General features: G+C 41.2%; 1 protein-coding gene and 1 pseudogene across 6 annotated transcripts in view; one reads left to right on the top strand and one right to left on the bottom strand.

The window, feature by feature from the left end:
* Positions 1-204, bottom strand: part of LOC105427985 (uncharacterized) — a 4,269-nt pseudogene extending 4,065 nt beyond the window's left edge. Inside the window, exon 1 of the transcript XR_016139906.1 lies at positions 58-204. The product of XR_016139906.1 is annotated as an uncharacterized LOC105427985 (transcript). The remainder of the gene's footprint in view (positions 1-57) is intronic.
* The window catches only part of LOC105427986 (uncharacterized), a 278,359-nt gene that overhangs the window by 102,725 nt on the left and 157,931 nt on the right, over positions 1-17,703 (top strand). The window lies entirely within an intron of this gene.

The following is a 17,703-nucleotide window of genomic DNA, read 5'->3' as shown; positions in this document are numbered from 1 at the left end:
CTCAGAGACGAGTCGATGCGTGCGTACGAACACAAGCAAGAAAAGTTTTACTCTCACCAACACTGATGCACGTTCAACGTCGCATATCCAACCTCATCTCTCCCTTTCTTTCTCCCTCTCGTATTCTCGCTTTCTCTCCCCTCTCTCTCTCTCTCTCTCTCTCTTCTCACTCGCTTCTCTCCTCCTCTCTAATCTAACTCCTCGCAAACGCGCACACAACCGCGTATCGGCACTGTTCAACGTCGGCGGTCGCCTCCTCACCAATACCAGGTTGAAATCCTCCTCTGGCTCCTTCCACCTATCCCTCTTTCTGCTTCCTCCTCCTTCTTCTCCTCCTTCTCCTCCTCCTCCTCCTCCTCCTCCTCTTCCTCCTCCTCCTCCTCCTTCTCCTCCTCCTCCTCCTTCTCCTTCTCCTCGTCCTCTTCCTCTTCCACTGCTGTCCTCCTCTTGACGGTGGTGTTGTACGACCTCTCGGGGTTGCTCGTGGAAAATCGGGGCTCTTCGTCGACGTCGCGGCGCGGACGGTTCGGACGGGCCTCGTAGGGCTGCCTAACGTCGATCACGGGTCTACGTCTTCTCTTTTGAGCTTCCTAGACGCGTCTTCCGGCATCGCGGTAAACAGAGAAGGGATCAAACGGTGCCCCGGACTCGTACGAAAGATGGAATCTCTTGCGGTTCCAATCCAGCCAGTTCCCGATACCGCCACAATCGTCGATTGACGTGGAGAAAATCTCATCTGCTCATCAACGCTAAAGTAAGTACCAAGAATTAAGAATTAAAAGAAGATTTTCTCGAATTCTACGTGTGATCATGGATCTTTCGCGATTTTTCGCCGAACTCTCGAATTCACAGAGTATATTTTCGAAGAAATGCTGTTGCAAATCTCTGAAAAGCTTTTATGCTTTCGTAAACACTTGACAAGTTGATAGCAGGATAAAAAATTATTATCTGTGTGTGCGCGGGTGTGTGAAAAAAAAAAAGTGTGATAAAATACGCGAAATTTTTTTAAAATGTAAACATCTTTTCAATATTTTATTAATACGAAGATTGAATTTTTATAATGTATCATAACTATATTTTTACGCGATATTTGTAACACAGAGATATAATAATTCCATTTTTAATATACATGTATATTAGTTTCTAACATACATACATTATAGTCGAGTTGATATGACATGAATTGACGACACAAAGGTAGCATTATGAAATATTTTTTTAACTTTTTCACTGTATCTCTTAATGTAATTTCACATGCGTTTTGCTGTTATTGAAGAATCTTCTAGTTGATCATACACGGGGTTACGGATGCAAACCCTTATTTTTCTTCTTTCCCTTTTTATTGTCGCGTTGCTTCGCCGATGCAGTCCACGAAAGACGGCGGGATTTAGCGGTCGCGGCGGCAAATTTACAAGTAGGCTCGAGGGGGTGTGCGGGCGTGCACTTGGAATTTGGTTTTCGTCAAAGTTTCCAAGGTGAACTGGTTGTGCGCGCATCTGCGGGGGTATACACCTCACTGGGGGAGGGTGAAAGAGGATCGAGGGCGACGGCGGAGGGGGTCTCGGTCGGGAACTTTGTTCTTGTTCTTGCAAGGAACTTCGGCCCACCTTCCTGCGATCTCCCTCATCCCCCCTTGCACCCCCCTCCCGTGCCATTGAACAAACTAGTCCGCTTCAACGATAGTTACTTCTTTCTTGTTACGCGGCTACCGAGTTTCACGCCGACACGCCGCTTACGGAAGGTTGCGGTGAACTTGGTACCCTCCGTTCGCGCCCTCCCTCTCACTCTCTATTTCGGCCGCGAGGGATCACCGGGATTCGGGGTTAACGACAGTTCGCTCGCCCCCGGCGTCTTCGCGACAATGCAGTCAATGAAGGCCGAGGTACCAACAAGTGCAGAGTTTAGCCGATACAGTAAAATCGGTGCAATTTTTGGAAAACTTTTATTCAACATTCATACCAAGCTATAAGGAGTAATCTGATAGTTTTTGTTCTCCACGTGATACCAGATATCTTTGTGATACCTACAGCGTTCTCTTACAAAATCATAATTGATAGATAAGTTCTCTGTTTACTTATTAGATAAAGAATGTGGATTTTTCGTAACATTAAATATTGAATGAATATAAAATATAGCTTATTTCTAACTTTAATTTAAAATGTTATCTAAATTATATATTTAGATATCTAAATTATATATTTAGATTAATTATTATTGTATAATATAAAAAATTCTTTAATAGCATTTACTATTTGTATTATCTGTATATAATATTGTGTAATAGAAGTGAGAAAAAGAAGTTATGTTCAAATTATCTTGTAGGACGTTGTCCAGATGTAAAGATATTTGATGTTGTTATCAAGATTTGAAATGTTTGATGCTGTGCGCTAGATAAGATAGTCAAGCAACATCGAAGAAAAATATTTGTTGAAGCGAGTAGTTCATCAATGTGACGACAAAAAGTGATCAGTTTTGACGATTAAATTAGGTTTTAAGAATTCTTAAAGAGTGTCATCCTCTCTCGTAGTAAACAAAAGAGAGAGAGAAAGAGAGAGAGAGAGAGAGAGAGAGAGGGGGGGGAAGAGAGATAGAGAGAGAAGGGAGAGAGATTGGGTGCCAAACGGGAAGGGGGAGAGAACACGAGAGGAGAGAGAGAATGAGTGAGTTGGTAGGGGAATTGTTACCCGAAGTTTAAACTTGGTTGTCGACTGCCGTTAACAAGGTTTGCCATGGGGCTGGTTCAGTAGTGTCTAGGTCTCGGGGTGTGCCACATCTCGCGTCCGGAGACGCTCGTCTTCGTCGTGTCTTGAAGCCGATAAACAGTCGATCGCGATTTCATCATTTTTCCATCCGGTCGCCAAGGGTTGCGCTATCGTCTCCGACTGAACAATCTCGAGGCAGTAACAATACTCGTTCCTGCGTGGTCCAGGACGTGACAGTATCTTCTCGTCGAGTGTTACTGCGGATAGTTGACAGTACAGTGATCGCGATGAACTTGCAAGGGAAAGAAGGGGTGAGATTCTTCAGACGCTGTGTCGGGATCTAACGATGGATCGTATTGTGTAGGTATTTATGATTGTCTGCATATGTAGAAATATTTTAAGTGTTACGCATCGCTGTATATAAATACATTGTTTATCGCGATGATTTTTAAGTGTTATATCTTTGAACATTGTTGTTTTATTAATGAAGTAATGAAGTTACTTTGCGAGTAAGTAATTACCGGTGAAGAATCTACAAAAAATTGTTAACTCAGATTTATTTTTTTCTATTTGACAATTGTTTTGATATTGCAATTTTATCAACATTTACATATCTTTTAACTTTTCTAGGTTGAAGTGAGTTATTTTTTCTTATATTAATAAATAACAGTTTGATTTGCCATTTTAATATTTTGTGAAATTTCACATTTTATTTAAAAATAAAATCTTACTGTGCATTGCAAAATGATTCGTTTGCTTATCATGATGGCAAAGTCGTCGGATATTGGAAGATTCATCCTGCATCCTATATTCTGCATTCATCTAGAACCGACTGGAAAAAGATTCTAAAGCAGGATTTAGAATTTGGGCGGAAGAGTCGTAGTGCGGCGTGGCCACTGGTAGTTAAAGCTACCCTGAGTTCGTTGATTATATCGATTTGAAGCCCCCCTAACGGAATTACGTCGAAAATTGCCCTAACCTCGCACAACCTTAAAGCCACTCGTGAAGGGGTGACGCCTTCAACTTTTACCGATTGGAAACGTTTTGAGTTCTGCACTATTGATTACTTTATATTGTGATATGTCATAAATTTTTCTTTTAATGTACCTGAATTTGTTGAGAAAAATAAGAAGATCAAGCCTGAGCTTGGCAATTATAAACTCATTGTCAGCAATTCAATTTCCTACATAATTAACCGAAGAAAATGAGTAGCTATTTAACTGACATTCAACATTCAACATGTTTTACTTTTCTATTTTACATTTATACGAGGTAACGTAGGTTGGCGTGTAACGTTGCAATGTTCGCGCGTATGACATTTATCATAAGCAACGTGTCACGGACGTGATTAATTGCTTAACGTCAGCAAGCTAAACCACGTAGAGACGATGGCTTAATTAATGAATAATTAATTATACACATATTCCGAGCGGTAATTTTCCCGCGACTTATGCGGTCGATTATTTTAACTTTCTGTTTACTTCACTCTTTATGACGACGACCGTAAGGCATTCAGCCATTTACAGGATCGACGTAATGACGATAAGTAATTTCGAGCGATATGTTACATCGACCCCAGCGGAGAGTAATTCACGTCGCAGCAGCTTTTTATCGCGAATGCGGGAACGATAACCCCCCTCCCCCCCCAGTGCCGCCGGCATGGCGCTTCAACGCCGTACGCTCAATCATCCGCGGTGAAACAATAAAGAGAGGAACGCTCCATCGAGATGCAAATCGATGCAAACTTTTATACGAATCGCGGACATCGGCCACTCGTTCGATGGTGGACATTGTCCATCACGTATTTTTTATAGCATTGTGACCGTTATATCAACGAATAACCGGTCAGTTTATTGGTATTATCATGTTACTGATGCAAATGGAGATGTCATGAGATGGAAATATTAAATGTGCAACGAGAATATACGATATCAATTGCATCACTGTAAATATTTCAAAGATAAATTTTTTGTACCACATTGTCACTTTTAAAGCACGTTAACAATTGATTTGCTAATGTCATAAAGTAACTTTGTGAATTCAATTTTATTACAACAAAAAAAGTACATAGCTTTGAAAGATAATTATTTATTTTATTTTATCAAGCTTGAACTTAATATTATGAATGTCCGTTCGCCTTGAGAAATAATAACATCAATAAATTTAATTGATTTTTTAAAGTTCCTCACGTTACTTGTTCAAGTGTTTAGAAATATAACATTAAAATATCGCTTTGACTTTCGGCTGTAAATTGTATTATAATAGGTTCCTTTATTTATACAAATTGTATCATTGTAAGTTATTTTAAAATGTTGAAAGTGATTAATGATTATATCACACCGTGAGTGATACATAATCTAGTCTCTTCGACGATCTCTTTTCGGTTATGCTAGCGAGTTCTCGACGATATAACCGTCGTGGGTGCTTGCACGATAGCGTGATCCAATTTGTCGAAGAATGCGCTATCGCGGATAACTGCGAGACGGTGCAAGAAGACGATGGAAAGGGTTAGATGGGGCCCCGGAGAGGCGGCGGGACGACAATGGCGATGAGGGACGCGAGATGCGGAGGGGGCAGGCAATTAATACGACGCGGAGGCATGCACGTCGGCAGGCAACGCCGAAGGCTCGCTTCATTAGGGCCCGAATGAAGGGTAGAAGGGTTGATTTTTACCCCGAAAATCCTCCTACCGCCTCATTGGTTTCCAATTATCGAAATGCCGTCGCCTTAGGGCATTCTTGTCTTGCTCCCTTATCCTCCTTCTCCTCCTCCTTCACCTCTACACCGTTCGCTAAATCTTTACGATTATCTTTGTAAATGCGGTTTCATTTATTGAACAAACGTGTCTGTCTTTAATTTTGAATAGCATTTATAAGCAAAGACATTATCTCGAATCTGTTTGACATCACTCAATTGCAATCGATTTGAATGGAAGTAATCGAAGGTCGATGCACATTAATGAATTCCATTTTTAAATATCCAGATTTTAAAACATAACTCTCTCTTTAAGTGATTTACTAAGTAAAATCTTAAGACATTATTGAAATGCTACTTCCTAGATATTAGTTTTCAGAATGAATAAATAAAAAATATAACGTTGTCGAAAAATTACTATTAACTTTTAATTAAAATGTTTAAACATCTTAGTCTTTTCATATTTCTTTTATTGTTATCACACGTTCATTTATGCTATTTTAGTTACTTGACTATATTTCGATTCTAATTTACATTCGATTTCTGTGAGAACAACTTATGAGATCAATGCACTTTGAACTGAGAAATATTTGATACAGAGTTATCGTTTGAGATGTCTATCGTTTAGGAAGTTTATGGAAATCACATTTCATCGCCAAATTATTGTGACATACACATCTAACTTTTCTTTTTCATATATCTGTGTGTATCTGAATACATTGTATTTATAAATATAACTCTTCTTAATTAAATTGTTTTAGTATCAAAGATTCAGAGACTTTTCCGTTCGATGATGCTCGTTATATATTCTTGGTGCTTTCTTCTCTCGTCAGTCCCGCGAGATAAGATGTAGAAAATAGCGTAGGTTCAATGACATCTCGCGAGAATCGGGCATCTTGTGAGGGGGTTTGCGTTATTAAAGCTGCTGTACATTCGAAACGAGAGGGAAGCGAAAACAGTTAAATGCCACATCGAGCATGGACCTCGGCACTCTTGCAGAATTTTCAAAATTCAACGTGGTCAAGGGGGATGAAGGGAGTCTCTATGTATGGAAAGGGGGGAGGAGGAGGCGGGGGGGGGAGCGGGTGGGACTAGTGAGCCTGGGAATAAAGCCTGGAGATCGGAGTCACCGACGGCTCCCGGAGCCAGTAGGAATCTCGGAATCCCCACGTCGTGCTTCCGCACCTGTTTTCCGGTGCATCGAAAAAGAGGCGGGCGTTCTTACGCTCCACGACGGACCAGGCGAGGTGAGGTAGTGCGAACGAGAAGAAGAAGAAGTGGCGAGGCGGAGAAGGCGGAAGAGAAGGTAGCCGTGAGGTGGCGGTGACGGAGGAGGAGGAGGAAGAGGAGATGGTGGAGGAGGTGGAGGAGGAGGTGGAGGATGGCGGATCAAGAGAAGGAGCGTGAGGCGTAAGAGGTGGAAGAGGAACAGGAGGAGGATGATGACGACGAGGAGGATGATGAAGAAGAAGGACGAGGAGGAGGAGGAGGAAGAGGTAGAAGAGAACGAGAGGGATGGCCGGGGGTGACTAGGCGGGGGTAGTCCAATCAGAGCCGACTACGGGTGGGGCAGAACACCTCCGCCCTCTCCCGCGCGTTACCTCCTGCGGCCCTCCGCAACCCTCCTGGTCCTCGGAATGCGCCGGAACCAGCGCTACCTCCGAGCAGGACCACCACCATCCACCTCTTCCCCCGCGCCGGGATTCCTACTCCACCTTCACTTCCTCCCACGTAACCTAGCCTCCTCCGGAACCCCCGCGGCTCCTCCTGGCGGCTGCCCAAGACAAGTGCCCGCGAGAGATTCTCACGGCATGAGCGGGGATCGTTACGTACCACCGACGGTGAGGATATCCACGGCCGAGAGGATCTCCACGACGATTTCCGCGCGTACGCGATCCTAAAGCCCTCCACGCACGCACGAACGCACGCACGAACTCACGCATTCACGCAATGTTCGCCGGGGCTGGGAACGGCTGCTCTCACCCTCTCATCAGGCCGCGATCTCCGAGGCGGTGTGATTAAGCATCTCCGTTTCGGTTCGGAAGAAACGATAACTCCCTGGTACCCCGAAATCGTCGCAGTAAGTAAGCTTATCGGATACTTTCGACGGATTCTGATCAAGTTTTCGTGATTGTAATTGTCTCTTTCTTTCCCTTAATTTGATAACTTATATTATGGGTTAAATCGTTTCGTCGTATTAATATTTGTCTAGAACGGAGAGATTTCAACAACTTCTTCTGGTTTAATGTATTTGTTCAATGTATTTGTTGTTATTACAAATACATTTGTTTATAACAATTTACCGTATGTTATAAAGTAATAAATATATATATATATATATATATATATATGTATGTGTATATTTTTTTAATAATAAAAATTTTTAGCATTAGCTCTTCTTTTCATTCTATAAACAATTAAAATGATACTGAAAATTCATTAATAGAAAGATTCCATATATTTGTATGATTTTGAGTTTACAATTGTAACAGATTGTCATGCTTTGGTATATTTATCACAGATTTTGATCTATAAGGTGACAAAAAATGTGTATTTTATAATTAATTAATATATTTCGGGATAAAAATAATATTAAAATTAAATTCGCATTGTCTTGTTAGCGCATCATTTTTATATATAAATAAAATGTGAATAAAATATGAAAATAAAAGAATTGACATAATAAAATTTATTCAATCGTTTGATTCGAGTCATCAAGATACGTGAAACGTTTCTTTTCACTGAGTTGAAATCAATTCGGAGGTGCTTGGTTACGAAGGGTGGAAATAGTGTTTGCGCGTACGGTCGGATAAACACCTGTCTGTTGGTAGAAAGAGAGTAATCGCGTAGGGCCATAAACCGAGAAGGGAAGCAGATACATGTGCATGGATTGCTCGACCGAAACGCGAGTGATTCGATCTTTTCTGAACCATTGCATTCGATTTGTTTCGTTAAAATATTGCCGTTGGTTTTTTTCTTGATATAATTGAGACTAGAACATCTTTTCGCTCATTTTTGTTACTAATAATGTTTCCTGATAATATTCTAAATTAAGTAGACTTCAGATGTTATTTGTTTATCTTGACACATTTGTATTTAGTGATGTAATATTTTATTTTTTATATAAAAGTACTTTGTACATTATTACCAAGAGATATTTAATGCTATTAATATTTTTTATCATAACAAAAATATAACAAATAGTGTAATTGTTAATATTGGACTTAAATATGAAGTTGAATTAGATAATATGCCTTAAAAAACTATTGTTTAATCTAAATTAATATATTTTCTTGATTAATGCCAAATTTATAATTTTAAATATTTATTTAGATATTTTTGCAATAATAAAATTACATGTTCAAAGAAGATATTATATCATTTTTGTTAATAACAATAAAAATATATGATATATAAATGAAAAGTTGAATGAAAATATAACATGACATGTGCATACCTCTTCGTATTGATGTCCAATCATGCTTTTGGATTTGGCAGGATATTTCTGTCAATGTTAGTTACATATCACGTAGGAGGACAAAATGGATAGGACGTGGGAGTAGGGCGATGAGATTATCTTGGCCAATATAGCGAATGGTTCGGAATGACTGCAATTATTTCGTGGCGCGTGTTCTCGGTGCCGATTGGGCAAAACAGTATCGTAATAAAGAGAGCCGAAGACCTCGTTAGATATACGTTTGCCATGTTTCGAGCCGAGAGGGGAAATTCATTAATTATAAATTGCATAGTAAAAACAGTAATATTTTTTTGAATTATGTTAAACGTTTTAAATTTTTATACGAGAAACCAATGAGATTTTTAGTTTTTTATTGAGATGTAATAGACGCGATACGAGAAAGCAAGACAGGCAAGATGTGCATGTCACGAAATTCTACAAGATGTAAAATATTAATGAGAATTTTTAATCAAAGTTAATTTTTTACAATACGACGATCAGTAAATGATTCAGAAATAGTCATTCGCAATTGTGCGAGTTATTCGGGTTATATTCGTGAAATGTTCATCGAAATTCTCTTTATGTAGCATTCTAGTGTCGGTTCTTAATGGCTCTTTATGGATCACGACAGACAAGCGCGTGTGTACGTTTTCACGAGACAATGTAGACTATAGCTACGCAGAACTTACCAGAGGAGACGCTTTATCGTGCCGGCTCGCACGTATACATTTATATTTAAGAGGGAGGACGAAACTTTGCTGACAACATGGCCGACACGACTCTGGGCTTTTCTACTCGCCACTCTGTCTCTTTCTCTTTCCCTCCCTCTCTCCTTTCCTCTCTTCCTCTCCCTCACCCTCTCTCTCTCTCTCTCTCTCTCTCTCTCTCTCTCTCTCTATTTCTCTTTTCGTCGCCTCTCGCAAGGACAACCTTTATTCTATTCTCACCGTTTCTACGTTGGCGAGAACCGCCCACTTGCAGTATGCCCCGCGAAGTAATTTTCGAGAGAAAAAAAAAAGAGATCGAAATCCCCGTAGTTTAACTGTTGCGACGATACATTCGCGGATTTTCTTCGACCAATAAACGTGACTAAATTATACCTTGAACGTACTTCAATGTTACTTACGAAAATTTTGATATGTAAATTAAAATATAACGCCAAGTATCATAATGACGAAGTTAATGGAACTGCAGAGAAAATAGGTTTAATGACTAAAGTTGAAGTTTCCAGAGAAAGTATATAGTGTTAGCATATGAGAATAAGTACTTTCTGATGACCATGAGGGTCACGGGAGTAAGTTGAAACAAGCGGAAGTGAACTAGCGAGCAACTTTTTCATTTAACATTTGGCTACAGCTGAATTCACTCCCCGTTGTTGTAGATTCAAGTTATTAAGAAAATAGTTAAGAAAATAATCATCAATTTATTCTTCTGCTATTATATCTATTTTCTTTGTTTTTATATTTATTGAGTTTTACGAATGATGGTTATCATTATTTTTGAAATTTTTTAAGTGATTTTTTTTTTTGAATGGTGGTATATAGGCGAGCGTGAGTGCAAATGCCGATTCGTAAGACGCGTTCTCCAAGAACGAGTCGCGAATTAACGAGTCGGCGATCGGCAGGCTCGCGTCAAGCACGTCAAGCTATTTAAGCGCGAAGTCACGCGAAGGTGCGACCGCGATGCACGCAAGCACGTCAACGCGGCATTTCCACGAGCTTTTGTTCGTGTACCAGGTATTTGGTTAAACGGGAACGCGAAGGGATTACGGTGTTTTGGGGGTCGGTATAAGAATAACAATCCGTAGTCTCTGTTCGACCAAATGAAACCACACAACACACGCACATGTACACGCACGCATACACGCACTCATACATACATGAGGTAAATTGAATCATTGACTCATTTCTTTATAAAGACGACAATCCAATCCGAAAATTTATCTCCTTTAAAAAAAGTAGTACACGCGAGTCGCAATTAATCCTTAATAAAGAAACATATTTAAATTTTATTCGGCATGCATATTTTGTATAAAAAAAAAAACGCTTTTTAAAAATTGCTAATGACAATGAGGGGGAACAGTGTTTGATGAATGAGGACACACGAAAATGTTACTTGTAATTAATATCCTTTTCTTTTCCTTTTATTCTAATTTCCTGAATGTTCGTGTAACATATAAAGCGGGATGGGTGGAAAATCGCGAGTATCTCGAAGCGCGCTTCTTGCCTATCCATCATCTTAAACGATATTACTATCTAAGGCGTCTTTTCGCCCAATATATCGTACATTTAATGTACGCAAAGCGGATTGGGGAATCAGAGGGGGTTAACGCGAGAGCCAGGCGTCGTCTGTACGTTACCTTGCAATGATCCGTTGCACACACCGAGCTTTCCGTCCTTCTTTTTCCTCGAGCCATCTTTGCCCTTTCTCGAAAGTGCTGCGAGAAGGCTACGGGGGCGAGAAAGACGGGGGGAAAAGGAGAACGGAGCGAGCGCGAAAACTTTTCTTGTGCAAAGTACCACGCGGACTGGCTCGAGGTTATGAAATTCTGATGGCTCATAAAATGTAAGAAAATTTACAGACTTCGCCATCTTCCTCTTTCTCTTTCGCTTTCTTGCTCTCTCTTTCTCTCTCTGTCTCTCTCTCTCTCTTTCTCTCTCTCTCTCTTTCGTCTCTTGCTTCTGGCTTACCGTCTTTTCGCGTTTTGCATCGCTTCTCTTTCGCTTCTCTCTACGTTGACCTGCCGTCGTCGTCTTTGCAAGCTGAACGGAAGAGAGCGGTCGGAGGGGATGGCGTAAAGTTTAAAACTCGCGGCAATCGATTAGGAGTCTGGCAAAGGAGACCTCCGCTACTACCTTTTTCCCTCTGTCTAAATTGGTGCTCGCATCTCAAATTTTTTAATAAAATTGCACAATATAGTTAAACTAAAAAATTTTAGACATTTATAAATTTTATTTGACGATGTAGAACTGTATATTACATTATTTTTTAAACAGTGTGAGTTGTTGACTTTATTCGGGAAACGTAACCGTTTCAAAGGATAGAATTACCAGGTCAGAGTCTATAGAGACTGCAACGATATCGCGGTAGCGCAAAGTTAGAGATAGAGATAGAGATAGAATCAATATTTATCCGTAGGGAATGAGAGTCGCAATATAAATACGATATTCGAGAGAACTTTACGGCACTTGTGGCAAAAATAGTCGTTTCTCGGAAACTACTTTCTCGTCTATCGGAACGCTCGTAGTCGCTGTAGGCGAAGCTTAATTAACGGCAAGCAAATGAATACGCCCTGATCATTCGAAATTACGCTTTCGGTCGTCTACAGGGCGACTTCGAAGCTATTTTCGCCAATCTTTATTCGTTTCCTATTTAACTCTAGTAACGACGGAGGAGCATAATTTTCTCGTGCATTCACGCTTTAATTCTTTTTATGGAAAAACCGTATTTGGTTTACATTTTTTGAAAAAATTTGTAGACTACGAAATAATTCCGATATGCCGATATGCAGAAACTTTGAATTATACTTTATGAGTCTGATTTTACCATATTTTATATGCAATAATTAATTCAAAAAGCGACTGGAAATTTTCCAATGGGGAATTTCAAGGCAACGAGGCTCGCCCAGCGCTCGCCAATCTCGCGCGAATAATTATGTATAAAGGCGACGACGATGGCGGCTGGCGTTAGCGGTGTGGTAGTGGCTCGCCGCTCAAAATACGTCTAAATATTAATGAGCTGTCCCTGCCTACGGCATGGCGCCTTCGTCTGGGCGCGTTCATGCTCTCCTCAGATAGCGTCGCTACGTGTGTGAGTGTCGAACGTGTCGAAAAGTATGAAACGTGAGAGCCGCAATGTGCCGCAAGTTTGTAATTTCACATCATGTGCGTGCAAAAACCGATGATCGATATTCTTTCACGAATACGTCACAAGTACAGGAATATTCTTGAAAATGGATTACAATTTATTCGTATTACGCTGGAGCGTTCGGTGACTTTATCTTTGTATAATTATAACGGCTTCGTCATTACGACGACTTCGTAGATAATTCGGTTGCACAGCCATCGAAATAGTTAAGGAATAGAGATTCCATTATTTTCTACGCGAATAAGAGGCACTGCGATATTCCCGTTACATTTGGAGGTGTTTCACGGGATTAGCACTTGCCTTGACAGTGCTAATTCGCTTCTACCTTTCCTCGTCCCTCTTCTTCTTTCATCTCGTTATTCTCTTCCAGCCTTTCTTGCTCTCTTTCCTCATCCGGTTCTGAATGGTCGGAGTAAAGAGGCTCTCGGCATAGGAACAACGAGGGGGCGCAAAAGGGTTGACAGGAAGAAGTTACCTGATAGTTAATACAAAGACTGTCATGTAAGATGCGCCGTCAAGCGGTAGTATCCCCCCCTCTCCTTTCTTACGTCCCCTGCTATCTTACCTTCCCGCCCTTTATTTTGTTCTCCTCTATTTTCCCAGGGCTCCTCCTCTTCCTAGCTGGCAGATCCTTCGGGACGGCTAATTGTGAGTGACAGTCGCAACGGGTAACGGGAGAGGGATCAACGTCACTCTCGAGAACTTCTCAAAAGCCCCGTTGACGCTTCTTCTCATTTTCAAAGATCGCTATACTTTAATGACTGACGCGTGCATCCAAAAATTCTGCGGGTTTTGTAATTTATGTAATTACGAATCAGTTGATATTGGGATCTGCGAGACTCGAATAATATTATGCCAAGGCGGCTAACAAGATGGATAAGTGAAAGAAGTTTTGAAACGTTGATGAAATTCAGTATCTCTTATCTTTGCGATTTTTTTAAATTATTCCTTATTTGTGCTTTTCGAAATGTGCATCTACAAATAGATATAAAACCTTTCATGCGATCTGATTCTGGTCACTTAGGATCTCTCTCGTTATTGGTTAATGTTATCTTTAAAGAGTCGTTAATCGCAAGAATATGATCTCGCGGCGATTGAAATATTAAAATAAAATATTAAATCTCTACCACATATCTTTATTGCATCTGACAAGGAAAGCATTTCATGAAGCACGCGTCTGGTCCCCCATCGAAATGGGGGACGCGACCAATCTCAAGTTTACCTAGCTCAAGAGAAGAGTACGATGACTGTATTTACCATCTCTCTGTAGGTACTTAATTTTGCTTTCGGAATGAAGTCCGGGGGGAGCCGCTGTTGGATTGAGATCGGTAGGTGGGAAATGGCGTAGGTGTTACCGAAAGGTAAGAGTTGCTCTGTCGGTGGTGGGGACGTTGGTGTTGGTGGCACATTGAAATACCGGCGATATGCTCGAGTAGCGAAGCTGCAGGAAACTTCCGCCGAGTATTTTCCTGGGACTGTCTCTCACAATTAGAATTCTCCGGGGAGAAAGTCAGCCTCGTACTCGTAGACGCGGAGTAACGCGCAGATAGGTGCCTATTACGGGGAAGTACTTACCGATTTTCCGACAATCAGGGGATATTCCGAACACAACTTATCGTATACATATACTTTGTAAGCGTTTCAAAAGTCAGAAAACGGTCATATGATTCAAAACATAGTAAGATCAGATATGCTTTAACGCTCTTGAAATACATGACTCATTTTTGAGAGATATTAATTATCAAAAAGAGTAATTGAATCCAATTTTTAAAATCTGAAACTGCGTGAAATTCGGTTCGAGAAAAGTATTATCTAATTTATCGTCTGAATATTCTTTTCGCTGCAGCCAGTCGAAGCAGAGGAAAGTGCACTGCGATCGTGAAGGTATCGCGTGACGTGCGATTCGATGGTTTCGACCGACAGCTCTCTCTCGGAATAGTCGGTTATCCGGGCCGAGTGGTGAGCCGGTTGGGTGTGTGTCTTTAGAAAAGCATTAGTGTCCGGAATTAATTGATCGCGGAAGGGAAGTGGATACCTATGAGCTTACATACTCCTATCTCTCTCGACCGTCTTTTCTCTCGCTCTCTCCCCGTCTCTCTTTCTCTCTCTTTCCCGCTCCTATGCTCCCTTGCCGTGCAGGCAGGGTGCAGGGTAATATCGGTACTAGTCTGTACCAGTCGATGAGCCACTCGCCGCGCTTCCCCTCTTCATGGTTCCTCTTGCATCGTACACACGGGCGCAGCGCAACGATATAATCTGCTACTTCATTCCTCCTGACTTCCCTCGAATTTTTGATATCAAAATACCTCCCGTATGAATTCCCGTATAATTTTCATACTTTATAATTGGAATATTTTCTCATTGAACGGAAAACTGAACGATAAGAAGAAGAACATGCAACTTACGTATGAGACTTGAGATATCTATGATAATTGAAATTCATGGAGATATATATATCTGTAAAATTTATGATCAACATCTATAACGATGAGTGAGAAATTTTAAAAAAATTTAAGCTTCTTAAGTTAATTTTTTTCTTCTAACTTAACTGTATTAAAACCAAATTGTTTTAATTATTTATTCGAGTTATGTGTGATTAATGAATATTATACATATAATTTCTTTTGACATTTATAAGCATTTTGTAACATTCTTTTTCTTGACGTCATTCTTTTTCAACTTGCATAATCGCCGAGAATTCTCAATGCCAGAGGCGAGATGGTTAGAAGCGTTTGTTTGACGAGGTCGAGGGTTATTAAGCCGAGACTGTAGACCACATCAGAGCCAACCAGAAAGGCCCTTTGGCATATTTGCCTAACCTGCAACCTTTTCCTATCTTCACATCTTATTTACCTATCAAAATCATTATCACGATTCGAAGGCAATAATCATATTGTATAATGCTTTCATGTCTTTTGTTTCATTGTTAAAATGTAAAAAAACAAATAAAAGCTTTTTTAAATTCAAATTCAATGAATATTTAAACATATTTCAAGAAGCTTTGATACGATTGCATCGTGATACAATTTAATATATATTTAAACAGATGATAAGTACAAAAAATACATCATATTATATTAATTATCACTTGTATGTAGTTTTAATGGCGTTGCATATCAAAAAGCTTCCCGAGTTGTGTAGAAAATTGGTATACTATCCATCAGTAATTCTCATTTGTCGATCAATTAAAAGTTTTGCGATATCGCTTCGACACTCCGCGCAGACATCTTTACTTTACATTACGAGCATGCGAGTTACTTCATCGCCGCGTTAATGGAATTCACAGTTCGCCCACCGGCGCAGCGGACCTTCATCATTTACCATCTTTGTATCGCGCGCGCGCGGGATTACTCGCTCGTCGTAATCAGAATCTGTGCGTTCTGAGCGTTATTTAGAATCGTATCTATCCATCCATCCGTCCGTGTCTAGCTCAGCAGCCCGCCAACTATCCGAGCACTTAGGCGCAATCACGAAACCAATTGGAATCGGTAAATATCCAGCCGGCGGCTGCAAAGGCGAGATTGCCGGTAGTGGAGGGCGGCCGGGCATTCGACGGGATACGACGGTCGGGCGTAAGCGTTTAGCTAGGTCGAGTAGTCGAGTTGATATCCGGCAGATATGTCCTTGAAGCATGCGAGCGTAATCACGATCAGCCGCGACGTGAGGGGCGGCGAATGAAGGACGGATAAACGACGAATACGTAAGCTCGCACACGTTCACGTGAACGTTTCCACGCGCTTAACGTAATGGATACGCGCGTTAGTATCACCCTCTCTCATCCCTGTACCGATCTTTCTCCCTTCCCGTCTCTTTCCGCTCTCTCTCTCTCTCTCTCTCTCTCTCTCTCTCTTCTCTCCTTCCCTTTCTCTGGCGTAGCACGCGCTCGTCGATCCCTCTCCCCCTACATACTCTACGAATCTGCCTTTGGGCGCGATGCAAAAGCCGCGGGTCCCAAGATCCGACGTGATAAGTGGTTAAACGGCAGTAAGTAAATGTTATAACCGTGCCGCGGTGGTACGCTCTCTCTCTCAAAGCCGGGAGAGATCGCGGAGGCTGAGTTACGAGACGCGGGACGGTAATACGCAGCGAACATGCGGTATACCGAAGTGGCAGAGCGCATTATGGGATTGAGATTAAGCGTGAGATACAACGTACGCCGCTTAGATTTACCCGCGTGTAATGAAAAAGGGATTAAAAAGATTATTCGGGCACAGGTCAGGGTATTCCACGGTCATCGCTTAAATTTCATCGCGTATGATTGCGAGTGATAACGGGGAAGAGATAAATCTCTCTCGATAAATCGTATATAGGGCACGAATGCAAAGTAATGCCGTATAACAAAATGTTGGAACGTGACCTAAGAGTGTAAATTAGCTTGTAACCTTAAATGAAGCTGCTGGGAGATGCTCGTTTAAAACGCGTTACTCTCGCGTCGTCTTGTTTTAGTGCGGCACTGTACAGCGCTATCGCCATCGCGCGAGTTGCATATTTACGATAATACGTGAAATTAATGATTACCACGAATCAACTGCGAAAGTTTCGCGCGTTAATTTATAAAGGTAATATATCGTTGGACCGCCGCGGTGTTACGGCTATTGCCGGTGTCGCCGTGCGGTTATGAATCACGTCCTTTGACAGAACTAAACGTTACGGTCGTCCTCCCTTCACCGACGAGGGGTGGTTCTTCACCACCTAGACGAACCCCGGAACGCGAACGATATTGTTAACAACTCGGCTCGCCTTAAATTATGCCCGCCGGGTAATTACGGGGAGGCACATGACATTCGTGCATGGGAATAATTAATTCTCGCGATTACATCCGCCTTCGCCTCTTCTGCTTCTCGACGCGTTCCTTCGTCGTGTCCACGAATTTTCGCTCTTGAAATGTAGGAATTGGTACTTTTACGACGATATTCCTTCATTTGTGTTCTTTTTTTCTGATTGCAGGTAAATAGTACGTCATTGCAGTCGAATCGCATTAGC

This window comes from Pogonomyrmex barbatus, unplaced genomic scaffold, assembly GCF_055798465.1.
Source record: "Pogonomyrmex barbatus isolate J1 unplaced genomic scaffold, ASM5579846v1 scaffold3, whole genome shotgun sequence".
Lineage (NCBI taxonomy): Eukaryota > Metazoa > Arthropoda > Insecta > Hymenoptera > Formicidae > Pogonomyrmex > Pogonomyrmex barbatus.
The sequence above is the reverse complement of the archived record's forward strand: the minus strand, read 5'-3'. Positions and strand labels throughout refer to the sequence as shown.